The 18,367-nt window shown below is 28.1% G+C and overlaps 1 long non-coding RNA gene across 1 annotated transcript in view; it reads left to right on the plus strand.

The window, feature by feature from the left end:
- Nucleotides 1-1,974: 1,974 nt before the first annotated feature.
- LOC112687535 overlaps nt 1,975-18,367 on the plus strand; it is a 20,338-nt gene continuing 3,945 nt past the window's right edge. The window contains exons 1-2 of the long non-coding RNA XR_003148991.1: nt 1,975-2,448; nt 14,023-14,080. This is a non-coding gene — a long non-coding RNA (uncharacterized LOC112687535). The remainder of the gene's footprint in view (nt 2,449-14,022; nt 14,081-18,367) is intronic.

Raw genomic sequence — 18,367 nt, forward strand, 5'->3', positions numbered from 1 at the left:
CTAAGTGTGCCTTATGCACAAGAGCGCACACAGTTTCATATGAAGGATATTCGGTGTTCAAAAAACTTTTAGTAAACTACAGAAAATATCAAATTGGCAAACTCCATCATCAATCCACTCTTAATTTCACCATACTACCTACAAGTTATGAAACTCCCAGCTCAAATCAGAAATAACAACAATCATATGCCAATGTCACTACTAATTACTGCCAACATATCATTTTTAGCTACGCCCGAAAACTCGATTTCCAAATTTCTCGACGTTTTTGAAGTCAATTATAGAATTGACTCATTACTAAATCTAATAACGATAGTTTTAAAAAAATTTCCTCCTCTTCAATTTTTGTATTTCCTCATTAATATGTTAAATTTCTTACCTATTTTCTTAAAAATTTGATTTCGCGTTTAAGCATTTGTTCGCTCAAAACTTGCATGTTTAGTATGTAATCTATTAAATTGATATATTTATAAATACGAACATATCGGCCCAAGTACGTATTTTGTCATAAATAGAATAAAATTAAAACAGTCAAGAGAAATATTTCTATTTGCAAGAGTCCAATGACAATCAAATTTAAATAAAATTAAATAAAATACAAATATTAAACAGTACTTAGCTATTTTATTATTATTACATTAAATATATATAATTAAATATGTTTGGTAACATGATTTTTATAATTTCGTTTAAGCTATAATAAATACATTTTTAACGCATTTTTATAATGCATTTTTTATAATTTTTAAAGCATTTTTGGATTTTTTAGAGCATTTTTTGCAACGAAGGTACGAACATTTTCTGTCATGGTTTTTGATAAATATATATATAATAACAAATACATTTTCTATTTTCTATTTAATTATTACAAAGTATAATATTCTTAAATGCGATAGAAAATAACTACACATAGTATACTTTCATGTTTTTATAACAATTTGGCGAGGCTGAGCTTCACTGGCCTCCCTTGACGAGCCGCTACTGGTATTATAACCCCTAAAAGTGATATCAAAAATAGGGAATGGATGATTTAATAGTTGTTGGTATCTAATCCCTTCATTGTAGAAATGTCGATACATTAGTTGTCTGAACGTCGATAGAACGTTTTTCTTTTAATTTAAAAGTAGTGATATAAAATAATATTTTGAGACATTTTTTAGCGATAGGCACTCAACATTAGTAATGAAATTTATTTATCAAACTATTTAAAATAGTGCCTATCAAATTAGTAGCTCTTTTCATCTCAAAATTAACTATTTTTTTCGATTAATTACCTATTGTATTTTTATTATTACACTTGTCATCAGTGCCGGATTAAATATTTGTAGGCCCCTTGGCAATTACAATTTAGGGCCCTATAAAATTATTTTTTACATACACCTTTAATATTACTATCCAATAATTAAAATAAACAGTTTTAATAATAACCAACTATTATAAATAAACTAGCTGACCCGACAAACGTTGTTTTGTCATATAAATTATTTCTAGAGAATATTTTGCTAGAAAAAAATAACTTATTTAATATAGGCATGTAAGAATGTGAGTAAGGATAAGGATGTAAGGAAGAGGTATGGAGTGCTATGAACGGTGACGAAATATAAAAATGAAAAAACATCAAACATTTATTTTTTTAATAATTTATTAAAATTGATCCATTAAAATTATATTTATCGTAAATTATGACAATATTAGTGAAAAACAATATCTATCCCTTAATGCAACAAAGTGTACAATGTTTTTTGTTATCCCATTTTTCGCCAACACAAACTGGATGATTCGAGAGCACGCCACGTATAATTGTTAGTATGAAATATATGATATGCTCAAATTTAAGCCAAAGACACAAATCGTTTGGCTTTGAGATTTATTGATAGTCATTGCAAATGCCTATCTAGTTGGAAATTGAAGGCGTTTAAATTGTATTGACACATCTGTGGGTATAATAGGGATTCGCGGTAATAATATATTTTCACCACAGAATTTGCCATTTAAAATGATGGCTTCGATAACATTTTTCATTAATTATTTAACGACTTTTCGCGTGCTGTTGCACAACCATGGTTGTTTCAAATTACGAAGTAAAATAAACGGAGATCCAACCTTCAGTTGTAAATTATGCGGTGGCATGCCTGGTAAATGCAATAAGTTTAAAAACACTGTTGGATAATTTATAGCTTCAGTAGCATTGTAAACTGTATCGATTTGTATGACACCAAGTCTCCTGGTTACAAATGTTGTATATTGAGATTCAATTCGTTGATGTCCACATTTTTTGCTACTAAAATTGCTCTTTCTGCCAGCCACTCATGATTTGTGTATTGTCTGTGGTTGCGCCACTACCGATCTTACAAATATGGCGGTTGTCGGCAACGACTTGCGTTTTGTGTTGAGGACGGGAGTGCAAGAGGGTTAACCACGACAGCACGATCTTTAGGTCGGAAACAGGTATATTTTTATAATAAATAATAATAAATAATAAATTAGCGGGCGCCTAAATAAAAACTTAATCGTAGAATCTAATTAACATTAATACATCATATACAATAATAAGACCTACTTTGATCGGCCCACTGACCACGTGGGGCTAAATAATAAAAATTGTATAACCTGGTGGCGACTGCACGACTCTTAAAATGTTCCCTGGGTTTCACTAATATGTAGATCTCGCCGGACAATTCCACGTATATCCTCTGTGGATCAAGGAAAAACCAATAATCTCCACAAGTGCCCGGACGCGGAGAACCGGAGCGCGAACGTTACGCTCAGTTACACCGCTCGAAAAAGACAAAAAGGCTTGGCGGCCAACAGCTAAGCTTACGGCCGAGACACATGAGCGGGACCGTGGGAGGGGAAAGTATCCATAAAGATATCATAACTCGTTCCGTGTTCGAACAGTCTGTGTACATTGGGAAATATCTGGTCAATGAGAGCATCTTGCGAATAAATGATTGTGTAGAAATCGGTCGGTAATTTTATACATCCCGTTTCATCTGTAGTAACTTTCCCATCCCCAATATCTAACAATTGTTTTGAGAATCTTCTGCACGCAGCTTTTTTTGATTGAATTGCAAGTATTGAAGTCGTTTGCTCTCTATCTTTACATACATTTCGACCATGAATTGTTGACAAAGCTCATGACATCGTAGAATAACTTTGTCTTGATCGCGTCTAATCATCAACCCATATGCATAATAATTTTTCGAACTAACATTCTTATTTGTTTTGGCACCAGTTGCGGGATCTTTTTGTTTAATATTTATGCAATACCCGTCATTTACTACCAAAAATAAAATTAATAGTTTTTAAATAATTTTTAATAGTTTTTTAATAGTTTTATTTAATAATTCATTTTCAATTGCGCAGTTATCGACCGGGTCAAAAATTATTAAATTAAACTATGATTTATTAAACAATAGCACTTTTCCAAAAATTTTTCTCGTAAAAACCTTCTTCTGGCAATTACGAACAATTAAAATCATTTGAGCCAAATCGGTCCAACCGTTCTCAATCAACGAAATGTAATACATTTTTGGCTCTATTTTTATATATATAGATAAAATCATGCTTATTAAATTTTTTATTTGTAAGAAAAATGAATTAATTATTATATTATTTCTATGTTTTTAAAAATTATTTTATTATTATCACTGCATATAACACCTACAACTTAATATATATTTTATTTCATAATAAATTTTGTTTCATAAATTTGTAAATAAAATACAGGTATTATTAAAAAAATATATATATATAATTTTCTGTTTTCACAGGGCCCCTTATACGAGTGAGGCCCTAAGGCGGGTGCCTACTCTGCCTAATGGATTATCTGGCACTGCTTGTCATATTGCATGATATTTTTAAGCATAATTTTAGTAAATGTATTATGTTGCAATAAAATAATATTTCTATGAAATTTCGCAATTATTTTCATTTGTTTCGTAGAAAATATAAATACTTACCCCCATTGCGACAATGGCGTATTTTTGGTGGGTGGGGAGTTTCTTGGCCTCAACCCACCCTTCCAGAATAAAGAAAAGGTTCAAAAGTATAAGGATTTGCTACAAAGTCACAGAAAAAGAAAATATTAATTTATATCCCATAATTAAAAATAGCTAGTATTTATAATAATAATAATAATAATAATAATTATTATTATAGAATGATATAATTATTGATTCGTATATAATAAATATATTTTATAATATTATAAAATCACATACTTATTGAAAAAATGTTCAGCCCCCCCCCATCCAACAAACACACACACACAAATAATTATATTATGTATGTTTCGAAATGTTTTTCAAGTGATTTGTTTTGTACTCTGATATTAAAATTAATTATCATATGGCGTATGAATGAGGTGAATAATTTAATATTACATCAGAATTTATTTGTTTAATTATTAATAATAATTCAAGAAGATTAACGTTAAAAAAATTCTCTTGTTATTATGTTGGTTGTCTTGACAACATAAAATGTTTTATTGGGTTAAAATGTGTAGACAAAATAACAGGATATGGCGTACTAGTTAAAGCGTATATATGCGGCAGGTAGTTGACACCCTACAATACTAAATTATAAAGTTGAAACAACATTTGTAATAATTCCTAATGTGTATGAAATATTTCATATTGAATTAGTTTATAGTTATTTTTTGTTATTACTGAATTTTTATTTACTTTTGCTTTTATTCGATTATACTTAAGAAATACATTACGAAATATAACGTATAAACGAATTAAACAACTGTAGGGCTTGTCTGTCAATAAGTATAAACCTAAAATTGTTTTTTTCGCTTTACTTTTTATTTCAAAATATCTTTTGTTCATCATCTTCATAGAACTAATAGTGATGTCATCACGAAAACATTAACTTCATCTTTTGACACTCTTATATTAGACTGAAATAAAAACAGTAATTTCACCGTCTAACTTTCATAAAAGATATTGGTTTATATTTGTAATGATTCAATATTACTGCATTATATAATATATATATTTTTACAATTATCCAATTTGCTAGCACGTTTACGCTTAGAGGAAATACTATAATAGATCAATGATGATAATTTATGAAATATATATATATATAATTATACTTGTATTTTAGAATTCGATTTTGCATTCTATATTTTTATATTATCTCCTGCTCAGGCTTACGTGAGTATACCAAACGTTTAAAACATATAATATAAATTCAACGGCAAAAAGAAATCGCATACGAAACTGTTTGTTGTTGTAAAATTGATAATATTCTTACGTTAACAATGGTATCTACAGCATCCACAACAATAGCAACGCAAAATCCACTAGGGATTTGAAAACAGTGGTTCAATAACCCTTTTGGGATGATATTTTTATAACCAACAATTCCGTATCAGTCTCTCCTTTCAATGAAAGGCTTTCATGCTTACTGGATTGCACAGTGGAGCCCGGAGCATGAATATGCTTTAACGTTCAGCCGTGCTATTACCACGCAAGCAATTGGCCTAGAAAAACAATTCCAAACCTTGGAAAAATCGACATGGCTGAAATATTATTATATACGTTATATTGTATCATGTTGTACACGCATGTTTATAATATTTCTGTAATTGGACTTGCATCCATTTACTGTTGATTAGTTTATAGTACACGATTATAGTCTGGTTCAATTCTTAAGAACAATCTTAAAAACAATTATTAAAAATGAAAAATCTGCTATCCAATGGGATCGATAATTAATATTGAGTCTTGCTCAGTTTAAAATATTCAGAATCAGGCAATCTTGGTTAGTAAAAAAAAATCTAGTATTGCCGTATAAGTGGTTCATAACTTTGAATACTATATAGTGAGTCAGACAAATTCTGTACAGTTAGGTTTTATGAATACAATTTTGTGTAAATAATATTAATGATATACCTATTGTGGTTTTGATAAATTATAAATGACACTCAATGATTTATTATTCTTTGTAAGTATAAAATAATGGTACATAATGGCCATTTTTGGCAACCGTTGAATGTCAAGTATTCCGTTCGTTCGTTGTTCGAATAAATTAAACCGTTACAGGTTGAGCTGGTATCAGCATTTAGCATGGCTACATTAAATAACGTTTAAATACAAAATATATATACATGTCATTTTTCGGATGTGTATTGTGTTACGTTCATGTACTCCATTGTGTAGTAAAATTATTGCGTTGTTTTCAAGTTAGAATATCAAACATTGTTTTCCTCGTTGATTCGATAATCTGCTTCATTGTTTTTATAACGATAATTGTTCTCCCTCTATAGGTTTTCAAATTGAAATACAAATTCATTACAAATCATAATAATCACTGAACATCTACGTGTACTTAAATAATGTATGATTCGAATAACAAAATATTCAAATGTATTCCTTTTTACTTATCGTTTGTTGTCTGACCGAGCTAATTACAATTTCAATATAATTGTTTATGTATACTATAGTAAACATTAAGACAAAACCGTCGCATCATCGTGTGTTTACTATTGCATGATATTCATTGTAGACGGCCTAATGTGTGTAGACGGTTTATCAAATAATAAATATGTTAAGTAATAAAATTCAAAATACAACTTGATATACTACAATTTCTTAAAATATTGATTGCAATGCATTCGTGACAGCGCTTTGTAAGAAAATTGCAATTAAAAGCAATTATAATTTCAGTTATATGTTAAGAATTATAAATAAAAATTATAGACGTAGAAATTATGTTCACTGAACATTTTTGAAAAAAAAATGTTCATATTTTTTTTTATAAGACTCAATATAACGGTGTATTATTTTTGTCTATTATAATGATTTCAATCATTAAACGATTTAAAATTTTAAAAAATATTGAATTTTTTATTTAATTGATGTAGCCCTACTAGTATATATATATATATATATATATATATATATATATATATATATATATATATGTATAAATGATAACATATTTTATATTCGTTAATCTATGAGGATTTTATTAAAACGGTTTTGTCATCAATTTCAAAGCTCAACTATGATTACATTTTATTAGATATATCAAATAAAACACAGTATCATCGAATATATACTATTTCTATTCTTATATACAATTTTCAAAGGATATTGAAAGTAAAAAAAGAAACTTCTGTAATTATTACTTTTTACTTTCGACGTGTTAGGAAGTATCTTCCATCACTGAATGTAAATAATCTAATAAAAAAACTTTTGGTTCGATACAAAGATGCTATTAAAGATGCTTTTTAAATAACGTAAATGGGTAGCTAAGATCAATGATACTCTTAAAACTATCGCATTTAGTAACTACTGAAAAGTTGTCAAACAGTAAATAATAAAAATCGTTTTAATCATTCCTCTAATAACAATCGCAATAAATAATAAAAATGTTAGATTATCGTTATCTATCTTTAAACATTTTATTTGAATTTATACTGTCTCTATATAATTTTGCGATAAGGAAATGTTTATCAAAAATGATGTAGCAACGTGAAATGCAGTGGCGAATCCACGGGGGGGGGGGGTTAATCCCCCCAAATCAGGAAAAATATGTATAAAAATCAAAAATTATCATTATCAAGGGAAAATATTTTTCAACCCCACCCCCAAAAAAAAAAAAAAATCCTGGATCCACCACTGATTAAATGTGATCATTAAGCTTTTAGTTATGCTTATTTTATCATACCATTTAAACAATAAAATGCAAATCATCCAGAAGTAATAAAATTATATTATATTATTACAATAAAATGTAATGAATAACCAATGATTCAGAATTATTATATTATATAATATAATATTATATATTATTATATTAAATATATTATATTTTTTCTTCGTATTCTCAAAACATTATATTAATTTATATTTTTAAAAATCCTATCTTTCATAGATTTACACGAATAAACCGCGGTATAAGTTTGATATAAGTTTATATATTTATGTATAATTATAGTACATTGTTTGTATTCAAACGCAAGACCATTAAAGTACCACTAAGAGCGGAAGCAATAAAAATAAATTACCTAGGATGAGTTGGGATAAATATTGAAATTGAAATACCCCACAAGGTTTTATTAGCTTTAAAATTATATTACATAATATTTAAGTACCTTTGTACATTTTATGGTTGGGATGGTGAATTGTCATTAATTTTATCCCGAATCATATTATTACAACTCGAAAAAAAAATTACTAAAATTTTTTTATATGCGTCTATAGACAAAACAAATAATATAATAATATAATAATAATAATCAGTAGAAAAATAAACACACTTTCAATTTTTTTTTATATCGCAACTGTTTATTGTATAAACTAATATTTATTTTTGAAAAAAAAACTACCTAATTGCTTATTATTCTAAGGTACCAACAATGTATTCATTATGAAATCTCCTATTGGTTCTACATAAATTGAAAGGAATACAACAGAATATAGAATCTATTATTTTCAAAATAATCTCTACAAGATGATCAGTATAAAGTGAATATTTTTTCTCCCTATTAGTAAATTTAATTTTTACAATAACATTAGAAAATAAAATATTGGTGACCGAAGAGTTTACTATATTGAATGACTTTTTTTTCACATTTAATTGCTTGTGAAATTTGTACATGTCCTTGGATCCGGCAATAAACACAAGCACCAGTAAAATAGCTATATAGATATGCGTTTCTCTTAGAAGAGATTATTGTAATCAGGCAGTGGCGTAGCCAAGGGGGGGCTAAGGGGGCTATAGCCTCTCCCATGGGCCGTATTTATATGTATAATGTATCTTGACTATTTAATAGAATCAATGCTCGTTTTAATCAAAGGCTTATTGATGTTATGCCACTTGAAGGACTTATTCCGGCCAATTTAAATATGTATGACGATAAAAATATTATAAAAGCTGCTAAAATATATGTCCAAAATCTCCATGATGATACCTCATCTACAATCAGAGCTGACCTGTTCATACGGAGGCAACAATGGAGTCAAAATACTATTCCAAAACCGAATTCTGCTCTTGATTCACTCTCTCATCGCACCAATCTTCGACCTAACATTAAAATACTTTTACAATTATTCGCCACGTTACCAGTTACCTCTTTCACTCCGGAAAGAACGTTTTCAGCACTTAATCGCTTAAAAATTTTTTTAAGAAGCACCATGTCGGAAAACAGACTGAATGGGTTAGCTATGGCTAATATAAATAAAAAAGAGCAATTCGATGAAAGTGAAATAATAACTGAATTTGCCAGAAATTCGCCTAAGAGAATGCAGCTGTCAGAGTGGAGCAAGTGACTGAACACTGAAACCAAAATTATTATTATTATTATAAATTATATATTAATAAATATTTTTAAAACTATACTAAAATGCTTGAATTACGTTTAGAAACTTAGTGATAGATGGTGGGGGGGGGGTTAAGGGTGAATTCTCATATCCTCTCTTACCTTACTTATCAAAAAAAAGTGGTTAGCCCCCCCTCCATTTAAAAATCCTGGCTACGCCACTGGAATCAGGCATTCGGTAAAATCGTTTTACTAGTAAGGGAATAAATTGCCGATTTCGATCATTACTGTTCGAATGCGTAATGCTAATTTGGTACTGAATATTGTCATTGGGAAAGTTATGAAATCGTTTCTGATTTTTTTCCACGGGTTAGGGAGTTGCGAAATGTGACATGCGTGGTTGTGTCTAAAAATGTTGATACATAATTCCTAACAAGTTATATGAATATTAAGCCAGTCTTATTTTTATATATTTTAATGGCGATTTCAATCGTTAAATGTTTAATATTTTTTTTTCTTGAATTAAATTTTTAATAGACACCTTCATTCAAACGCCACCGCTAACTAATTGTACGGAATACGATAAAAATTCAATAAACATTTTGTGAAACTGTTTTTTTTTTTTTTTTTGCGTTTAATACAGAAAATATAAAATAGTATTTACTAATAAGAGTACTTTTATATACTATTCGCAGGTTTTTATCACATCCACTCATATTATGTTCGAACCGAATCGAATACATTACGAACATCGTTACATTAAAACAACATATAGGACGTGTGACGTGTAACATAAAGTTAAATTGCTTTTCACTGTTTCGACATTACATATTATTATCAATAGAGAAATTGAATTACAAAAGTATAAGTTTGTTACAAAATAACAGTAATAAACGAGATTCGTTTCTAGGTATAATATTCATCCAGAAATTTTAGTTTCGTTCGTATATAATTTACGAGTGGTAATCAAATAAAATATTAATTTAATTTCCCGTGACGAGCACTGTATGTAAGTACATTAGATATATTATTTGATTATTTATTTTTTTTATTTCATAGTGCCTGCATAATACATTTATAAAGTATTCTTAAACAATCAAATGCTAATACGTAACAAACGCATAGGTAAGATGACCGCTATAACTCTTATACGCATATATATATTAACTATATAAAACGCAAAAAATTCATAATATCTAGGCCTACACTATAACCAGGGCCGTATTCAATGCAGGGCAAGAAGGTATGGGCCAGGGGCGCAAATTTCAGCAATACTCATGTAATATTTTTCACGAAATATATGAAAAAGATGTAGTTAAAACAATTTCATTTGATAAATTTACCTCTACAAAAGCAAGAAAATTACCATAGTAAAATTGTATTAAAATAAATTTAAAATCATCTAACATAATTGTATAACAAAAACATTTGAAGAAAATCACATGTTTTTATACCTTGTACCTATACTATGTTTTTATACATGATTTAAATGAATTTTCAGGAATGCGATCTCATACGTGTTGTAACTGCACCACTTCAGCGTAAAAGGAATAATTCATTATGTATCTTCAACGTGTGAATACCGTTTAACATTTTTTTTAACAAAACCAATATTACATCGGATGTCGGTGTGTTGCAAATGTACTCAAAACACACAACACACAAACGAACGCGATACTATTGCATAACTTTATGACGGGGATCGGATAGTTTTTCAGTTGCCTCACTCTGTCATAGTAACAGACAAAGGTGGGCTCGTTGCACAGTTCGAAGTGAATCCCCCTGTACAGTCGTTTTATCTAAGTGACGGATGTTTTGTAAATTATAAATTATTCGAACGTACTTATTTTGGACTATGTAAAATAGTTATTATTCCAATACTCGCGTAATTTCAAGGAAATTAATTAGATTAATATGATGAAAATTCAAAAACACTTAAAAGAATAAATACTTCCAACGGTTTCAAAACATTTATGAACACAAAAAAAAAAAAAAATCTTATTGATTTAATACAATGTTGATGAACATAAATTTTAGGTTTCACTCTCTACCTGATTTTGAGTTTAAGTTTAAATGATCAAACGGTCAATTTATTAGAAATTTTTTTTTTTATTATTTTATTATTCACGCAATTGAAATCTGGTCTGACATTAGCATCGAAAATAGAGCATATATATATATATATTACATGCTGCTCCATTCGTATGCATATATTATGCATATATTCGTATATTCCTACAAATATTAGGAACGAATTATTTTTTAGAAAAAATTTTCCATTGGCGATAATTTCCCCCCATTTCTACCGATATTCTGCTCCCAATACCAAATTTATTTGTTACACTTAACTGTTGAAAATAAATCAATTTTGAAAACATTACCGATTGACAAAAACGTTCCGCAAAAGAGTGCAGAGTATCAGGCCACTGTAAATTGATGAACTATATAGTTTTAACAAAATATTAAATGAATGTTTAGCCAAGGACACGTGATCGTCCAGACGACTTTCTGGGTTTCAAAGAATCATGATTGTTGATCGACCAAATGTTACAAATAACGATTTTAAAATATGTCATTGCCTTGAGGTCTCATGTCACAAATATACCCGCGAGGTTTTTACCAACATCCGGTATCACAAACAAATTTCTATGTATCATTACGGTATTAATTTTTAGTTTTTAAATGGAAATATCTACTGGATTAAACGAATGAATTTTTAGTATTTGTACGTAATGACTGTTAACACGACAAACGTAGTACAATAATGTAAGAACGGTACGACAGCTATCCACGTGAGGGAATTTCCGGAACGATGTGCACCGAGATTTGGGACTTTTTTTTTTTTACGCTAGAACAATAAATAAATTATAAATTAAAATGAATGGAGCATAATAATCCTCGGCCACCAGCCTCAATTTCCATCTCATACTAAGCAGATTTATAATAGTATGGCCGTCTGCAATATAATAGTGTCGGCAACGACGGTTTTTACAATAACCGCAAATTGCCCGAACAAATTGTCGTAAAATGTGTATTTTGTCGTAATAAAAAAATATACGAGTAACAAACTATATTTTTATATCATTTTAGTATAATCGCATTACACACGACGCGAAATGCGGTATAATCCTAAATAATATTTGTAAGCTGGAAACGGATTTTAATTTACTGTAAATATTATATTAATTTGAAATCACGAATTGAAAAAATTATTATTTCACAAATAATAAAGATTTCAACTCGAGAAATTCCAATGCAAAATACTTAATAATATTCGAGAAAATTGTTATTATTTTAACTTTAAAAATTTTTTGAAAAAATAAAAAAATAAGCCATAGTATAATGGAGTTATTTAATCTATTATTAATTCGATTATTAGTTTATAGTTTATAGTTAGTATTATTATTAGTTCGATTATAAATCTAAATAAATATATAAATACGGATAGAAATATATCGTAAAAATATAATACAAACTAATAGACCGAAGAATTTTGATTAAAGATTTATCGATATTAACACTTATTGTAGTACATAAATTATTAGTTGATTTTATATCGTAAAACCTTTATATATATAAATAAAAAATTGTTACAATATTCGTAAAATAAATTTAACAAGGTTATATTTAATCTTCCTATTCATATCAGGATCCTCATATTACTGAAACGTCGTTCGTGCACGTGCAAGTACTTAGGGTCGGGCGTGATCAAAGAAGTTATTTATCCACTATGTTTTAATGTTATGGTCAATCTTCTAGAATGATAACGTCTAACGTAACACCCGATACAGTTGGTATAAGGGACAGATCGAGACAACATATTTAAAAAAACATGTTTCAGCCTTAAAAATCGGTAACATTACCCTAGCCCAATATTATACTCTTACCTACCTCCGAAGCGTTTTTCTTCACGTACGATTGAATATAATCAAATCTCATATTGCTTTCAACTTATTCCATCAGTGAACTTGCATTACGATTATTGAAACAGTTAACTTGTGAAAAAAATATGCAACAGTTTTCTTTTTTCATATTTTACATTCTTTTGTGTATCAAATATCAATTAATAAGATAAGAAAAACTACAAAAATTCGCTATTTTTAACAGCTAAGTGTATAGTATAAATAAAATCATAAACCATTGTTGCAATTTTATTACATCTTACTTAATTTCCTAAATTCACTAAAGGTATGAAAAATGTGGTAGAATTTAATTTAATTTCTCATATTTAAGTTGGCAATAAATATAATATTTGTGATTAAAATAATGTTGACAATTAAAAATAAATGTATGCATCAAATAAAGAAAACATTTCTAATGATATTTTTTGCATTATTTAGTCCAAGTAAAATCTTTTTTAAGTCAACAACATTCAGGTTTCGTTAATTAGAATAATTGAAATAAATATAATTTATTATACTTCTATCCGAAGGGATTACGTTGTTTTAAATGAAAAACACGTATCAACCCAAACAATTTTTGAAATTTATATCATGAAAAATGATTGGTAAAGCTTTTGCGAAAAAAAAATATGTGGTTATAAAACCGACGTATGATAGGCTTAAAATCATATCCGTTTCACTAACGTAATTTTACATTGAAAATAACCAATCATTTTTTGAGCATACGAGCGTAATTCGAGCGAGAAGCAGAAGGAGGGCATTCATAACTATTTCCAAATCCCAAATTGAAATACATCATATTTAAAAACAAAATAGGTACATATAATTCTTTTCTTTCAGAAACATGTGTAAATGGTCGCTTTGATCAGTAGCAGTGACGCCATTTCGGTAGTAAAAGGTAAGTAGTCGTATGGCACCCCGCAGCCTTATTTTTAAATAACGAACATTTGTAAGATCAATGCATCAACGTAAATCGTAAATAATGAAAATAGAAATACTGAAAAGTTATGTGTGAATGGATGGAAAGGAATATATTACTAAAAATTGGATTCTTGAGCAAATTGTTAATGTAAGATAATAATCGGAGTACCCGTAGGGACTATAAAGAAAATTACATATTTTACTCTGAATACTCACGAGATTTTTTTTTGAAACGTCATGCGAGTATATACTGGGTGCATATACTTAAACTTAAACTTAAAACTTATAATTTTAAACCGATTCGAAAAAAAATATTGTTGACTCGTGAAACGGTTTAATGGTTTAGTCAGTAATACGACCGAAATTTTATAAATATTGTCACGGTTGTAAAGTTGGTAAACATCTATTAGTATAACATTAGCATTGAGTAACGGAAATAATTGTTTGTCAACTAATTTACACATTATTAATTTATCTTGGTGTTGAATTTTTCTGGCCATTTCCACAAACCTAAAAATCATTTTAACAATGTTTTATTTTCTGGAAATTTATGTTTTTTAATATCGTAAATGTGTTCTAAAGGATTCTTCTTGTTCCTACAACTAAACTCGCCAATAAAGGAGAGTTATAAATTATAACTTATAATATTGTACAGATAAGTAAGTTTGAAACATACATTTTGAACGTTCTTTGCGTTTTAATTTGAAATAGTTGAATATTATTATGATAGCTACTATACCAACATAGATTTACCAAATTACTTGATCCCAAAAAATAACAATCTAGTAAATCTAAATAGGTTTTTGTTCTTCGTTTAAACTTTTTTTGTTTTATTACTGTATTGTTCAACTATTGAGCTTGGGTTTTCGAATAGTAGTACATAACAAAGAAACTTTATACATATATTCATAATTTTACGTTAATACGTCGATTAAAAAAAAAAAAAAAAAACTCTCTTTTATATCTTATTTATATTATATTTTATGTAATATTTCTTTTACTAAAACAATTATTCTATAATTTAACCCAATTTTATCTACCTTAAAATTTAAACGATTTTCAATTTTAATCTTTCAAGTACATTTAATATGCTAAACGTTATATTTTTTTTTTGTTATTTAAGGCAGAGAAAATAATATACTGACTTTCTATAAATAATTCACGTGTATGGTTACAATTACGTACTTTATTAAAAAGAACTTTTCATAAGTTTGGTGAATTGTGGTCTTATCCAAGGCAGTATGAAGTTATGGAGGGAATAAAACTACTTGTAGAACTATTCGGTAGAAATTCATATTCTGAGAGGGTTTGATTGGATTTGAAAGTATGAGACAGGGACCGAAACCTTGATGAATTGTGCAGTTCTAGTTCCGGTTCGGTTTCTAGAAAAAAAAAATATCGATTCCGGTTTTGATGCCGATTCTAAAATAACTAAAATTTGGGTTTCGATTTCTTTTTGGGTTTAAAAAAAAACTAAAATTTCGGTTTGATTATTAAAATAACAAAAATGTAGGTTTCGGTTTATTTTCGATTCGTAAAAATGAAAAATTAGTTTCAAGTCTGATATTATACTAATGTGAGAAAAATTTGCTTCTGTTTTGATTTTTATAAAAATATTACTATTGTTAGTTAACGTCAATTATGGTGGTTGATGCCAATTTTCAACCAGATATCCTACCATCACTGAAGTGGACTTAGGACTAATTAAGTAAAAGTGTACTCAAAACTGTCACGACTACCCTGTTTCAAATATCGTTTCATGATTTGTTAATTACTACTTGTTATATCATTATTCAGTAATGACATTTTTAAAATATAGCTCAGGCGTGCTGTAAATTAGATAACGATAGTGACAATCATAATATGCCTACAAAAAAGTTATTTATAGACATAATTTTAGAATTTCTCGTTATTATGAGAATTAGAAAATTCATACGCAGTAAATAATGACTAATTTTATTGCAATTACAGTATTACATTATTATCAGTTATTACATAGAACTATTGTATACTTTTATAGTTTAATGACACGTCTAAACTCTATTAATACTTGCTTGATTATTTTTGAATATTATTAATCCCAATAATAATATTAATAGATCTACGTATTTGTGTAGTTCTTATTACCTTTTAATGATAGATATAAATAAAAATAATGCAATTATAACAATACCAAAATTAACCGCAAAACACCTTTACAAGAAATTATCGGTTTCGGTGAGATTCCGATTTTATAAATAAATAAAAATAAAGGTTCCGGTGGGGTTCCGGTTTTAAAGTTATTTAAATTAGTGTTTCGGTGAGGTGCTGGTTCCCAATATTCAAAGAGTTCTGGTTCCAAAAACGGTTCTTTTAGATACGGTTTCAGTCCCTGGTGTGAGATACTTTTTTTTTTTTTTGAGATAGAGAGAAGTTATAGTTCATAATTACTTTTTTTGGAAAATTAAAAGTAAGGTAAACCTATTTTGCGAGATTAGTGGTTCTAAAGAACTACATTTTTCCGTAACTATCAATCAATAGAGGCAATTAATTGCTTTCATCTAGTTTATCGATTTGGTGCACATGCTACGATTATTTATATGGATTCGGCGCACATTCGATTACCATTTTCAGAGAAAAAGAGCCCGTGTCGAAAAACTAAGCATAATTTACTTCTTCTTAGGTGTATGATGCGAAACAAATATCGTTAAAAGAGCGAACGTAAGTTATGCTTAAAATGTGATGAAAAATGTGTTCGTAGTTTATTCTTTTCATCCGACACTATCATAAAACGAAACAAGCAAGGAGTCTAGTACACGATTTTCAAACGAGCTAACTGGAAAATATATAAGGAAGCTTTTTGTAAGTTATTCATATTGTAAAATGCTTGATGGTGTTTAATTGGAACAAGTAAACATATAAAATGATTTACTATTATTTTTATATTAAAAATGTTTTTATATTTTAAGTATAAATAAAATATTTAATATTATTGTGTATTATGCAATTAAAATTATAAATCAAAATATTTTAATTTAATAATAAGGTATGTATTTTTAAGGCTTCCATGACTTAATTAATTTAGTAAATTCTATTTCGACAAGGAGAATGCAAAATTTAAGGTAGAAAGGATATAAAACTTCATTTGAGAGCAAAAAACAAGAAAAATATTTTTATAAAATTATAAAAAAAACAATACGACATATTATTATTATTATACAAAAAAAAATAAAAAAAATAGTTTTTAGATATAAATAAATATATACTTATATTTATATATAAGTAAATAAATACTCAGCTGTGTTATTATTCTAATTTTTAAGTACGAGCGGTTTCAAATTAAAATTTCTTGAACAGGTAAATCAGGAAGTTAAAAAATTGAGACTTTAGAGTCTATAAATACAGATTTAGAATTATTACATACCTAAAATAACATTTACATTAATTCAGCTTCAAAGTAGTTACCCATACCAAATGGAAAAAGAAAAATAATTTTAATACTATTTTAAATGTTTAAACTTATTTTAAAAATAATATCTTATATCAAAACATTTTGGATGATAATAAATTATAACTAAAAAATATCTTAACATATATATGTCTAATAATAACTCAACTCATTTTATAAAATCTCTCCTATTTAAATAAATTATCTCTATGTAAAACGATCGATTTTTTTTCAATGTATATTTTCCTTTATTTATTCATATTCAGTCAGGATCAGTGGCGTATATAGGAATTAATTTCGGGGGGGGGGGGGGGTGTTATGAAAAAATATATACTAAATTAAGGTTATAAATTAACTTATTTTTAATAACTGAAAAATAGAATACATAAATTTAATTACAGGACAAAGTCTAATTTTCGAGGTAGATTTGCAAAATTATTTATCACTTCTTCAGTGTTTATTGAAATACTTCGATGAATTGACATGAGATAATCCTGTTAGTCGATTTTCGCTTGTACTATTTCTCAAGCACGACTTCAATCTTTTCAATATCGAAAACGATCTTTCTGATGACGCTGTTGAGACTGGTAAAGTTACTAATATTGACATTAAACACCATATATTTGGAAAAAAATCAACGGATAGTTTATTCAAAGTATCAATAGCAGATTTGAATTTCTGACAAACCACGGAACATTTGCAATTATTCTAAGGACTTTGTTTTGGACAATTTGCATTTTTTTAATGTGCGAGGATGCACAATTACCCCATACCGGGCAAGCGTAGGTAAGAATTGGGCGTATAATTTACTTAAAAATTAGGAGAGAGCATTTTTTT

This window comes from Sipha flava, unplaced genomic scaffold (assembly GCF_003268045.1).
Source record: "Sipha flava isolate LNK unplaced genomic scaffold, YSA_version1 109_pilon_pilon, whole genome shotgun sequence".
In the NCBI taxonomy this organism is placed as follows: Eukaryota; Metazoa; Arthropoda; class Insecta; order Hemiptera; family Aphididae; genus Sipha; species Sipha flava.